Here is a 12,771-nt window from a genome sequence, read left to right on the forward strand (position 1 = left end):
TAACTGCCTTCTCTCACATGGTGTGAATGTAGTTGCTAATACCCACTCTTTTGTTTGCAGCCATTCCTAGAGAAGGGAGGCCGCCACTCTAGTTGGTGTGTACAATAGTGGGTGCTTGCCTTCTTGCCCCAAACTGATCAGCAACAAGCAAGGCAAGGAAAAACTCTACTCAAGTCTCTCTGAGGCAATCACTCTTTCATCTGGGAAAAAGTTACAAGATCAAAGGGAAAAAAATCACCAACCTGTAATTTTCTGGTATTTACGACGCTATCTTCTTTTACATGCTTACCTAGCATTTTAAGTTCTGTTATTTAACAGGCGAGAAATTCATGAGGCCAAGTATTTATTGCAATACGCAAATTTTATGTACCTAAACTGTGCAGCTGGGAATAGGCATTTTCTTAAAACATAGTGCAGCCCTCAAGGAAAAGGCTCTAAATCAGAAAACCCCAGGGATTCTTATCCAACAAAAGAATTCAGGAAAAACTTTGCCCTGAAGACACTGTAGGATCTGGGGCAGGAGAGGGCACTCTTCCATTTATTTCTTCATTGACAACTGAGTGAGCACTTACTTTATGTCAGGCACTGTGCTAGGCACCTGGGACACCTTATGATGCTCACTAACATTAACACCCTTAGGGCTCCATTTGGGATGAAGGGGTTGTATAGAATCATTCAGCAGGGTGACTTCACCTAGCCAGGGAAGATGGTCAAGGGAGGCTGAGACCTGAGAAGAGATGTGAAAAGTAGAGGAAGAGTGTTCCAGGCAAAAGGAACTACATGTGCAGAAGAGATAAGAGACAACATGATGTGTCCAAGGAACTTTATGAGTCTAGAATTGTTGAAATGTAGATAACCAGAAGTCAGTGTGGCAAGATGATGTAGGAACCAGGGATAGCATGAATTAGAACTATATCCTAGGAGCGCTGGAGAGTCTTTGAAGGTTTTCAGTAGGGGGCTACCTTCTGGATTCAGTGAGAAGTGCAGGGCTGTATAGCCCAGAGACCAGGCACATGGGAACCTGGTAGAAGACTTTTAAAGATCTAACAGGGACACTTGGGTGGCTCAGCGGTTGAGCATCTGTGTTCAGCTCAGGGCATGATCACAGTCTGGGGATCGAGTCCACATGGGCTCCCTGCATGGAGCCTGCTTCTCCCTCTGCCTCTGTCTCTGTCTCTCTCTCTCTGTCATTCATGAATAAATAAATAAAATATTAAAAAAATAAAGATCTAACAAACCCTTTTCAGAAAGCTCTTCTGAGAGCTAGTGTTTGTCTCCCTGTGATATAGGGGAGGTTCTCTGAGAGCCAGGGCAAAGTGCTGGAGACCATGGAGCAGAGTGGCATGGCTAAGGCCAAGGCAGGGCTCAGGGAAGGGTTTAAGGAGCTGCTCACAGCCACCATGAGGCTCCATGTACTGACAGAGTTCAGACCAAGAGAGCCTCAGGCCAGGCTCTCTCTCTCTCTCTCTCTCTCTCTCTCTGGTAGGCTCCATGCCCAGTGTAGAGCCCAGCATGGGGCTTAAATTCACAACCCTGAGATCAAGACGTGCACTGAAATCAAGAGTTGAATGTTTAACCGACTGAGCCACCCAGGCTTCCCTAGGCACTCTCTTTTTAAGTGTCTTTATAAAGCACACTGCTGGCTTTGAGCTCCTAGTTCCATTCAGGAGGAGAGGTTTCCAACACTAAGAGATATACTACGCCTTGGTTCAGATCCTTGTGCTGATTCAGAGGCCAGGATAGGTACAGCCTCTCAGCTGCATCTCTCCATCCTACTGGATAGGTCCAACAGCTGGTCTTCTTCCTGTACCTCCTCTGCAATTTTTTCTTTTGCTTGCTTTTACCAACAGTTACTGAATAATTCTCCAGTTCACTTTCCACTCATTTCTCTGAAAGAAGTGGCCCTTTGTCTGAAATGGCCAGACTGACTTGTTGCTGTGTCACTCACTTAGTACTTATTCAGCACCTGTGGGTAAATCTGCATGTAAGACTTTTGAGGAAGTGTCAAATGAATCAGATGCAAACCTTGACTTCAAGAAACTTGCAATCACCATGAAAAACAAGACATGTTGACTCAGCATATATTTATTAAAGACCTATCATATGTCAGGCTCTGCATTGGTTTCCTGAGACACAGCAGTGAATGGCCACTCTCGTAGAGCGCACGTGAAAACACAGAAGTGAGCACCATGTGCTGATATGTTATTTTAAAAGTCAACACATTGGTTTTTTGTGGGGAGAGAAAGAGAGAGAGAGAGAAGCTGTCCTTGTCAGAAAAATGCATTGTTAAGTGTGGAGCATGGAAGTTGGGCCTCTAGGCCTTGGCTATTGGATGCTAGGGCTTTCAAAGAAGCAGCAGCTACTCGACATGACATTGGGGAAGAATTTGGATGCCAGTCTTGCTGGTAGTATGAGCGAAAGCGTGGTGACAGAGGGGGGCAGATATTCTCATTTCAGGATGGGTGTACTCTAGTGGAAACAACACTTGGATGTCAGCTGGGCCAACTGCAGGAAAATACCCCAAGCAGAAGGAATAGAATGTCCACAAATAGAGACCAGGTTAAGTAAAATGTGAAATGTTGCTGTATGATGAAATCCCATAGAATAATGAAAAAACAATCCCTAAATATGTATGTGTCAACATGGGCAGATCTTCAAAAACAAGGCTGTGTTAAAAAGGCACATAGATATATACATGTATACCTAAACCTAGAAGAAAAACACAACAAACTCATCAGAATAATTACCTCTGGGGAGTGGAGATGGGATTGAGGATGGGGCTGAAGAGGTCTTGATCTTTCCCTGTAAATGTTCAGGTTTCTTACAAGGAGAATACATTCATATATTCTTTAAGGAATTAAAAATCTATAATACAAAATGAAAATTGTTCAGTGCTATAGACAGATAGAGATGGGGGGTCTATGGGACAGAAAGGATGAGAAAGATCACTTCCAGCCAGAAGGGGTGGAGGAGACTACGTGAAGCAGACTTGTGGTTGAAGGATGGCCCAGATCTGGCCTTGCAGAGATGAAGCAAGCACAGGGATATGAAAGTGCACAGTGGATAAGAGAAGAGCAAGTTTACTTGGAATGAGCACATCACAGGGAAAATTGGGGGTCAGGGAGAAAAGGCGAGTTAGGGTCTAGTCATTGGGGGCCACATTGAGGGTTTTGGGGGCTTTGGAGCAGATGACACGTTCAGTGGGGCTGGTAGCCACAGGCAATGCAGGAGGTGAGGGTCAAGTCAGGAAGCTATGACAGTGGCCCAGGCCACAGACATTAGGGACAGAATGGGACAGGAATGTAAGTCCCCATAGGTACAGAATGCCAGGGCATGTCTCCAGATCATACAATTCAAACTTAAAACCCCTACCCAGCTTCTTAGAAAGGTTCTTATCTCCAGCGAAGCTCTGAAGAATGACATGCTCTTTAAACTGACACTCTCAAGGAAAGCTTTAGTTTCCTTGAAAAATTCTTTATTAATTTAAACACCACTGCTTTCTGCTAACACTAAGAAGAGATTATAATATTCCAGCGGGACTTCCTTTGCTTAACATGAAAATAAACCTGACAGAAGGATTACAAAACTAAACATGGAATATTACAAGAAACACTAATTACCTCCCATTCTTTCTTCTCACTCACTAAAACAACTATTTAGACAAACAAAGAAGTAGAGAGAAGGCGGGAGCAGAACAGAAGGGTGTATGGCTCTGCTAATCCCTGCTGCTTTGATAAATCTGAAATAGGATCATTTGACATCTGAGAAGTGGGAGGTATCTTTCAAGGAGTGCTTTGCATCGAGTTACCTCAGGTAACTCTGATTTACCTTTTGAATCAAACAAGCTTTGGGCTGAACATATAATTTTTCCTCTGTGAAGCAGTCTTGGAACCCTTCCCTCCTTTTCTCTGGCTGGGGTAATTACCTCCCCTCTGGAGCCAAGCCCCCTGCTCTGTTACAACACCTGGGCCCAGATGCATCTACAGACGGAAAGCTCAGCGAGCCGAGGTCCATAGGGAAGACACGTTTGGTGCCCACCCCGACTAGCTCAGTGCCTGTGCTCATGAGAATTTCCCGAATGGGACGTACATTTGGGGGAGAAGGAGAAGGGACGGAAGAAGGAGGAAGAAGGAAGAAAGAATGGATAGTTCTATACCTAATATTTGTATTCTGGACTCTGGATTTCAATGCAATAGTTAAGTCTCCTTCCATCAGCTCCTTCCCTTCGGCAACCTTTGGAAGGGCCCTTATGATACATAAATTCTTACTAAAAACTCAAGAAGGTCTGAAAGCCCAGTATGAAACGAAGGAGATGCTGCTTCCTAAATAATCCACCTGAGCATGCGCAAACTCACATCAGTTGTATACATGAATACTGATGTTATGATGTTACTAAGTTCATGGTGTGACCATTCATGCTCCCTGTCACGCCTCTCTCTCTCTCTCTCTCTCTCTGTGACAGGTGTGGAACTTCCGGTTCTACCATTGCCCCATTTGCCTTGCACCTGCATCTTGTGTTGTCTGTCTCATTGTGATCAAGGCTGATGAGATGAGTGGATTCTTGGTCTAAGGGTTGAGATAGTAATTGCAGGGGATTCTCAATCCCTCTGTGAATCTTCCTCTCCTATTTATTGTTGCTGCTGAAATCCTGCAAATCTTGGGAGCATGACTCTCCTCCAGTTCAGCCTCTGCTGTGCGTCCCTGAAATGCCTTCTTCTCAGAGTTGTATGTTAGACTAGCTGGGGTTTTGGGTAGAGAGAGAACAGTTGCCAGACTGAGTGTCACCAGAAACAGTTCCCCTCACTTCCATCAGGGCCTTTATTTCCTTTTAATTCTTGCCTGCATTATCATTTGCCCATCTTATGTTAGATGACTTGCTATTTTGTTTGAGCATTTTATGTTTACCTACTTATCTGTTACAAATGTTTTTCAAATATGTATTCCTTAAGTTAGAGAAACAAGTAAAATAACCTGAAACATAACACAAAAATGTGTGTGTGTTTAAGCTTTTCACTGCCAAGGACCAAATAAACCAATCCAATTCATCTCTGGAGGTGGAGTTATATCCAAGTTCACCAAGAGTAATTACTGATTTGCAAAATGCTCCTTTTCAAGAACATAATTCTGCAAAGAAAAAAAAAGAAGATTTGAAGGAAATAAGCAGGAAAATAAAAAGAGATTTGGATCACCAAAATTGGATTACTAAGATTCTACTTAGGCATTGAGGACCTGTATGCTAATGAAACCCCATAATAACTTCTTATCCTATTTGTTTTAAACTGAAAATAGTCTCCATGGGATCCTCAGAGTGCCTTGTAAGCCTATTTGGGGTGAGCATAGTAAGACATATAGGCAACAAATAAGGATTAGAGCTCCGCAAGGAAAGGGCAGCCCCAGAGTGTCCCTGAGCTCTGAGGCCTGGGACAAGTGTGAGGCTGTCTGTTCCTCTGAGTGAGTACAAGTCTCCTGCTCATGCATACAGCCCAGACTAAAGGAACTTATGAAAGAACGTGTGTTATGAACTGAATGGTGTTACCCCAAATTCATATGTTGAAGCCATAACCCCCATGTGTCTAGTTTTGGAGATAGGACATTAAAGAGGTACTTGAGGTTAGGTCATACAGGTATGGCCCTGGTCTAATAGGATTAGTGTCCTTGTAAGAAGAAGAGGAGACACCAGGGATGTGCACACACAGAGAAACCACGTGAGAACCTAGCAAGGAGACAGCCACCTGCAAGGCAAGGGGAGAAGAGGCCTTAGGAGAAACGAAATCTGCCTTGCACCTTAATCTTGAACTTCCAGGTCCTGAACTGTGAGCAAATGAGTTTCTGTTTGCACCACAGAAATTTGCAGTCTATGGTATTTTGTCAGGGCAGCCTGAGCAAACTAAGATAGTACTAAATACTTTTCTTCATCTCAGAGACAATAAGAATGGCAGAGCTGCTGGGGGGCTGTGTGTGGACCAAGTTTCTCCCAACTTTTAAAAAGAGGAAAAATTACATCTTGCCATTTTCTATTTTCCAGAGCTGTCCAAAGATTTAATTGCTTGATTATGGAAATAATGAACTCTTTGTCCCTGAATTTAAGACAGTATTTGCTTAGTAGAGATTTTGGAGCTGGACTCTAAGCATCAGTCAAGGGATTCTCAACTAGGGTAGTACATTGTCTCCTGGGTGTGTTTAGAAGTGTGGGTGAGTGGCTTTGGGTGCTACGGTGACCAGGTAGATAAAACATATCTAGGTAACCAAGTTTCTTTTAAGATTCCACTCTAATAACAGCGAATTCAAAGGTCTGTGACTTTTCTTTTTTTAAAAGCATCTTTAAAAAGATATAGTTACTCACGAATGAGAGCACAGAATTACAAATGGAGTCATACAGAGGTTGTGGCCCACAATGGTTCCATATCTGGGCCTGTAAAGGAATGTTCCCAAACTTGCTGGATGAAAAAACAATTTCTGCAATGCTTATAAAAAGCAAAACAAAACAAAACAATTCCCAAGTCCTGTCCCAGACTGTCTGAATTGGGCTCTCTCAGAGAGGCCTTGAAAAACTCTATGTAGGTTTCTGAATCACGGCTATGTACTGGAATCATGCAGACAGTTCAAAAAGTCTGATGCACAGTGCCTGAGTAGCTCAGTTGGTTAAGTGTCTGCCTTGTTCAGGTCGTGATTCCAGGGTCCTGGGATCAAGCCCCATGTCAGGCTTCCTGGTCAGTGAGGAGCCTGCTTCTCCCTCTCCCTCTGCCTCTTTGCCTGCTTGTTCTCTCTCTTTCTCTCTCTCTCTCTCAAATAAATAAATAAAATCTTTAAAAAAGTCTTAGGCCTGGGCCTCACTCCTAGAGACTGATAGAGCCTGGCTGAGCTGTGGAGGGAGGCAGGGGAGGGGGTGGTGGACATTTCTTAAAGCTCTCTAAGTGATGCTGTTGGGTAGTCAGAGCTGAGAACCATGGCCCCAAGGGATTCTTATACTGAATCATAATGAGTAATGTGTATTGATGAATGAAGTGTTCATTGATGGTCTGATTGGTTGTTAGGACAAGCAGGTGTGAACTGGATATAGGATTCAGGTAGGAATAAGGAGTACATCTCTACTGGAGAATCAGGAATATTTGGGCCCACGTTTGACTGGTAATGGGGACCTGAAGTCATTTGCACAGCTTTACCAGCATTGACTAGAGTGACAAGTGCTACATCAAGCTTGGGGTAACTGAGGAAGAGGTGAGAATGAGGGGTTGAGGAGTGATGCTCTCCAGTGGGGAGGAGATGTTTATCATTGACACTGTTTACAATTGCAAGTGCATAGTGATAATAGAAAGTATGCCAGTGTTTAATTAGCTCCATTATTGCTTTTTAAAAATAAGTTCTTAATTTTGAGTAGTTTTAGATTTACAAAAAAGCTGGGAAGATAATACAGAGGAGTTCTGTACGTGCTGCATCTATTTACTCTCTCATTAACATCTCACCTGAGTATGATACATTTGTCGCAATTGGTGAATCAGTATTGATACATTATTATTAATTAGAGTTCATATTTTATTCAGGTTTCCTTAGTTTTTACCAAATGTCCTTTTTCTGCTCCAGAATCCCATCCAGGGTGACTAACATTACCATTAGTCATCATGTCTCCTCTGGAGTGTGACAGTTTCTGATACTTTTCTTCTTTTTGATAGGCTTGATGGTTTTGAGGAGTACTGGTCTGATATTTTATAGGAATTTAGGCAATGATTCCTGAGAGAAGAGAAACAAATAAGATAAGCTCTACGATTGTTCCAGCTTAGTGTTTGGAGTTTTGAGCGTAGGAAGGGGAAACACAGAGTCCGGTAGTCTCCCTGAGTTGAGGAAACAATTCAGTTCAGGGAGACCAAATTTGCAACAAATCTGAGGGCAGAGTACAAGGGAGAACTTTGCACAAAGAGAATGCTCTAGACAATGCAGGAGATTCTTTTTGCATCTTCAACTGAGTACTGATCAGGGCATATGAATGAAGAGACCATTCAAGCCGAGAAGAACTACTGGACACAGCTCACACAGAGTCATGAACCATTTTGGTTTCCACTAGCCAGAAGAGCAAAAGCTCCAAACACAGTGGACATTGACTAGAGTCCTCTGAAGGGTATTGCTTATATAGATGGGTCAAATTATCCCTAGATTAAGGATGTATAGGGCCCACTGAAGGAAGCTTAAAAACAAACCTTGAAAAAAAATCAGATTTTTTTCCAAGAAATTTAACAGTGCCCCCTGAATAAAGACAAACATATAAAGGAATACAGAAAAATTCCTGCATCTAACAACATAAAAATCACAATGCTTGACATCTCCTAAAACATTATCAGGCATGCAAAGAAGCAGAAAACTATAATCTATAATAGGCAGAAGAATCGATTGATTAGAAATAGCTCCAGAAATGGCACAGATGATAGAATTAATAAAGATATTCAGAAAACTATTATTAATATACTCCACGTGTTCAAGAAGGTAGTAGAAAATGTGATGAGGACAGCTACTAAAAACATTTTTTAAAGTCTTGGGTTAAATCCTACAGATGAAAAATGCAGTATCTGGGATGAAAAACACACTGTGAGGGCTTAAAAACAAAACAGTGCAGGAAAAAAGATTAGTAAACTTGAAGACATAATAGAAAGTATCCAAAATGAAACACAGAAAGAGAAAAGACTGAAAAAAAGAACAGAGTATTGAATTGTGGGTCAAAGTTAAGTGGCCTGGTAATGTGTCCTTAGAGCACCAGCGGAAGACAAAAAGGCTGAGGAGAGCAGAAAAATAACTGAAGAATTAACAGCTGAAAAATTTTCTAAATATAATGAAAATTATAAACCTGCAGTTCAAGGTGAGCACCATGAGGTGCAAAGATGAAGATTCTGGACTTAGAAATAGTCAGATCTAGGTCCCCAAGCAGTTTTCCAAGTCTTGTCTATGTGACTTGACTTATTTACTTCCTCATTTGCAAAACAGAGATAAAAATTGAACAAAAACATTCATTTTTTTCATGATTTTTAATAGGAAAATATTTGCAACAACTTAAATGTCATCTGTAAGGCTTGACTACATTAATTATGGTACAGGTGTAGCATAGAATATTATGCTGATGACAAAAGAGAGGAACATCTATACGATTTGCTATGGAAAGGTCTTTGAGAATACTACTATATGAAAAAGCAGATCACATGGTATGATTTCATTTAGGGATTCAAAAATCTTGTATAGATAGACACATATTTGTGTGCAGATACACACGAAGGGGACTGGAAGGATGCTCTGCAAACTGCAGAGTGTGAGGCATGAGAGAGGGCGAACCTCTTCCATGTTTATCTCTGTAAATCACTGCACTGCATACATTTTTTACAGAGAGATAATTTTTAAGAGAGAGCAAACAGAAGCAGTATGGTTGTGGGAGTGTGTCGGCTACCCATGCTGGAGGATGGAGGATGCATGTAGCCCTTAAAGATCAGGTGAACTGGTGTTTTCAAGCAAACCACTCCCCTCCTGAAAATCCTTTTGTGACCCTCTATTCCCTGGGGAATATAAACCAAGGCCATGAGCAGGGCTCACAGGAGCCCATCTGATGGCCCTGTCTGATTTTTCTGGATGTATTTTCCTCAATGCGCACACACCTGAGAGCTCTTGCCCCTCTCACACACTGGCCACCTTTTGGTCATTCTCCTGTACTTGGTTTATTTAGTACATCATTTCTCGCTGTCCCTACCCCTGGAGAGTTAATCTCTCACTCCTATGCTTCCTCTCACCTACACATACCTCCAGTTTGGAATTTATTAAAACGTAGTGCTGCTGTGTAATCACATGTGCATTTACACAGAGGGGGTTGATGATGTTCATTTTTGAGATCTCAGTGCCTAGTGCAGGTCCTAGTGTATAGCAAGTGCTGAATAAGTATTTGTTGAATGAATGGATGAGTAGACACAGACTTCTTTATGTACATCTATTAGCAATAGCATTCATAAGGGAAGGCTTATCATATTGGAAGCATGGACTGATAGCTTTTTAAATTTTTAAATGATTTCATCTCTGAGGGTAAAGAAAGCAACAATAGGAAATTTTGGTCTAGATACAAGTCTGACATGAAAATTATATTAATTTTCTAAGACTGCCATAACTAAATATCACAGACTGCAGGACTTAAATAATGGAAGTTTATTTTATCACAGTTCTAGAGACTAGACGTCCAAGGTCAAGGTGTTAGCAGATTTTGTTTCTTCTGGGGCGTTTCTCCTTGCCTTGCAGATGGCCACCTTCTTACTCTGTCCTCAGACACCCCTGGTGTCTCTTTCCTTAGTCAGAGTGGATTAGGAACCACCCTAACAGCCTCATTTTAACTCAATCGCCTCTTTACAGGCTCTGTCTCTAGATACAGTCACATTCTGAGATACTGGGAGTCACATTCTGAGATACTTTACCATATGAATTTCAGGGAAACACAATTCAGCCCACAAAAGAATTGCTGAAAATCTCAGAAGAAAATGGTCATTTCATTTTGGAGTTGGTAATAGTAATAGTATCACAGGCGTTAAATGGGTAAACCTGTAAGAAGACATATTTAAAACAAAGACAGTTCAAGTAAAATCACACACTAGAAACTCTACACAGGCAGATACTGTTCAACAATTTTATAGGCTGCAGTATAAGGTAGTGAGACCATCATCATTGTATGTATTCTATAAGGAAGATCTCTGCGTTGGACAGGAATCATGCTCGATGACCTCTCAAGCCCCTTCCAGTTTCAGCCTTTTCATTTTTGTATAACTCAGACCCCAGACTGCAACATAAGGTGATAAGATAGAGTTTAAGCCCAATCTTTTCTAAATGAAATAGGAAGTGAAAAAGAAACCCTCTGAAAACCAGAAGGGAAGGTGGGAGACACTGACGGGAACTGCCCACCCAGGGGTGAAAATACAGACAGCCAAGGATGAGGTGGGCTTGCTCTGGCTCTTGGCACACTCCTAGAAATACCACTAGCTCCTGCGGTCATACTTAAGAAAGAAGGCTGGTTGCAGATTTTTGATGTCTTTGTTCTGGTGCCAGCGAGGATTGAGCCCTCACTGAGATCTTTTTCTGTTGCTCCTGCATTGCCTGGTTAGTGCGGTCCTTGGAGGCATGCGCCTTCTGACTATCTAAAGAGGTACATTCTTGCTTTTCCTATTCAGAGCCATAATGTGAATTGGGATGAGATACTGGATACCCATCGCCCTTAATCTATCTGTGTTAAGAATCTGCACTTTGAAAGGAATATTGGAGCTGTTGGGATACAGTCTGCAGGAGCCAGGGCTGCCTTATTATACAATCCATACTTATTCCCCACCCTACCTTTTTTTTTTTTTTTATTGAACTGGTTACTCAGTCATACTAAACATGGAATAAAGTGAAATAAATAAATATATAAAACTCAGAGTGCACTGAGTCTTTTCACTGTCAAGCTGGCTCAGATGTTCTCAAAGTTTATCAGAGAGCTTGGTTGCCCCGGAGAAAATAGCATTGTGCAGTGAAACAGAAAATAAGATGTCATGGCAAACTAAACATCTTCACTTTCTGGACAAATATCTGAGTTGACTGGACCATAGAGAGAGGCCCAGGGAATGACCAGAGTGGGGACGCCCAGCTTCCCCGCCCCATGCTTTGGGTCTCCTTGGGGTTGAGGTGAGCGCCGACACCTGGCTCCTACTAAAAGTTCTGGCGACTTCTGACCAGTTCAAGTCTACACTCAGGCGGCTCTTTTGTTTGTTGTGAAAGTGAAGTTGTTTAGTTTGCCATGACATCTTATTTTCTGTTTTACTACACAGTGTTATTTTAACCAAGGCACCTTCTTCCCTCCCTGATAACCTGACTGGGACTTGAGATCTGCAAATGACTGCCATTAAAATGAAAAGCTATTAAAATCATTGTGTGTGTGTGTGTGTGTGTGTGTGTGTGTGTGTGTAGAAAGGAGAAGGTGAAAAGTAGAGGGATGGGGAAGGAAAAGTCAGGGAGATCTATATTCACTTATTAGCTTATTATTTAATCTGTATACAAACCTCAGTTAAAAGTGGGGGTAACAATGCTACTAACCTCAGGGGGGCTGTTATGGAGATTAAATAAAATGCTTGGATCATATCAAGAACCCCATAAATAAAGACAAAATGTATACTGACTATATTAAGTACTCTGTAAGTGTTAACTGTATTTTATTATTTATAGAAATGTAAGGAGGAAAAGAAGAAAAAATAAGAGAAATTTTAAATTTGGAGAACACATTGGAGACAAGAGAGAAAGGATCTGATTTCTTTGCAAAGATTATAGCTACAAGGCCAAATTCACACATTTATTTATTAATTCATTCAACAAACAAGGGCAAACATGTATGAAACACTAACACAAATAGATAAAGCAGGAAGGTATTCTAAACTCTCAGTGCTCCACTAATACCCCCATGAGTCCTTTACCGTTTTCCCAAATGCTAGTTCCTCAGATACTTTCATCCCTAACGGTGAGAGCTTGTGCCTCTCTGTCAGAGGGGTTTCTTCAGGTATCTTAAAAGCCACTTTGCCTGAGGTCCCTTTGAGAGCTGCTCTTGACTGAGGGATGACACCCTTGCCTCCCCCTCTTCTTTTCCTTTGTTTACTTTCTCCACTCCCTTCCTGGGTTTTCCCTGACAACACATCCTAATGAATCACTTGCTTCTTGGGAATCTAGTCTAAGATAAGGCTGTATCCAGCTTAAAACTGTTTCCCAAAATAAAAGGTTTATAAATCAATTTGGAAATTA

This window comes from Canis aureus, chromosome 22 (genome assembly GCF_053574225.1).
Source record: "Canis aureus isolate CA01 chromosome 22, VMU_Caureus_v.1.0, whole genome shotgun sequence".
NCBI lineage: Eukaryota > Metazoa > Chordata > Mammalia > Carnivora > Canidae > Canis > Canis aureus.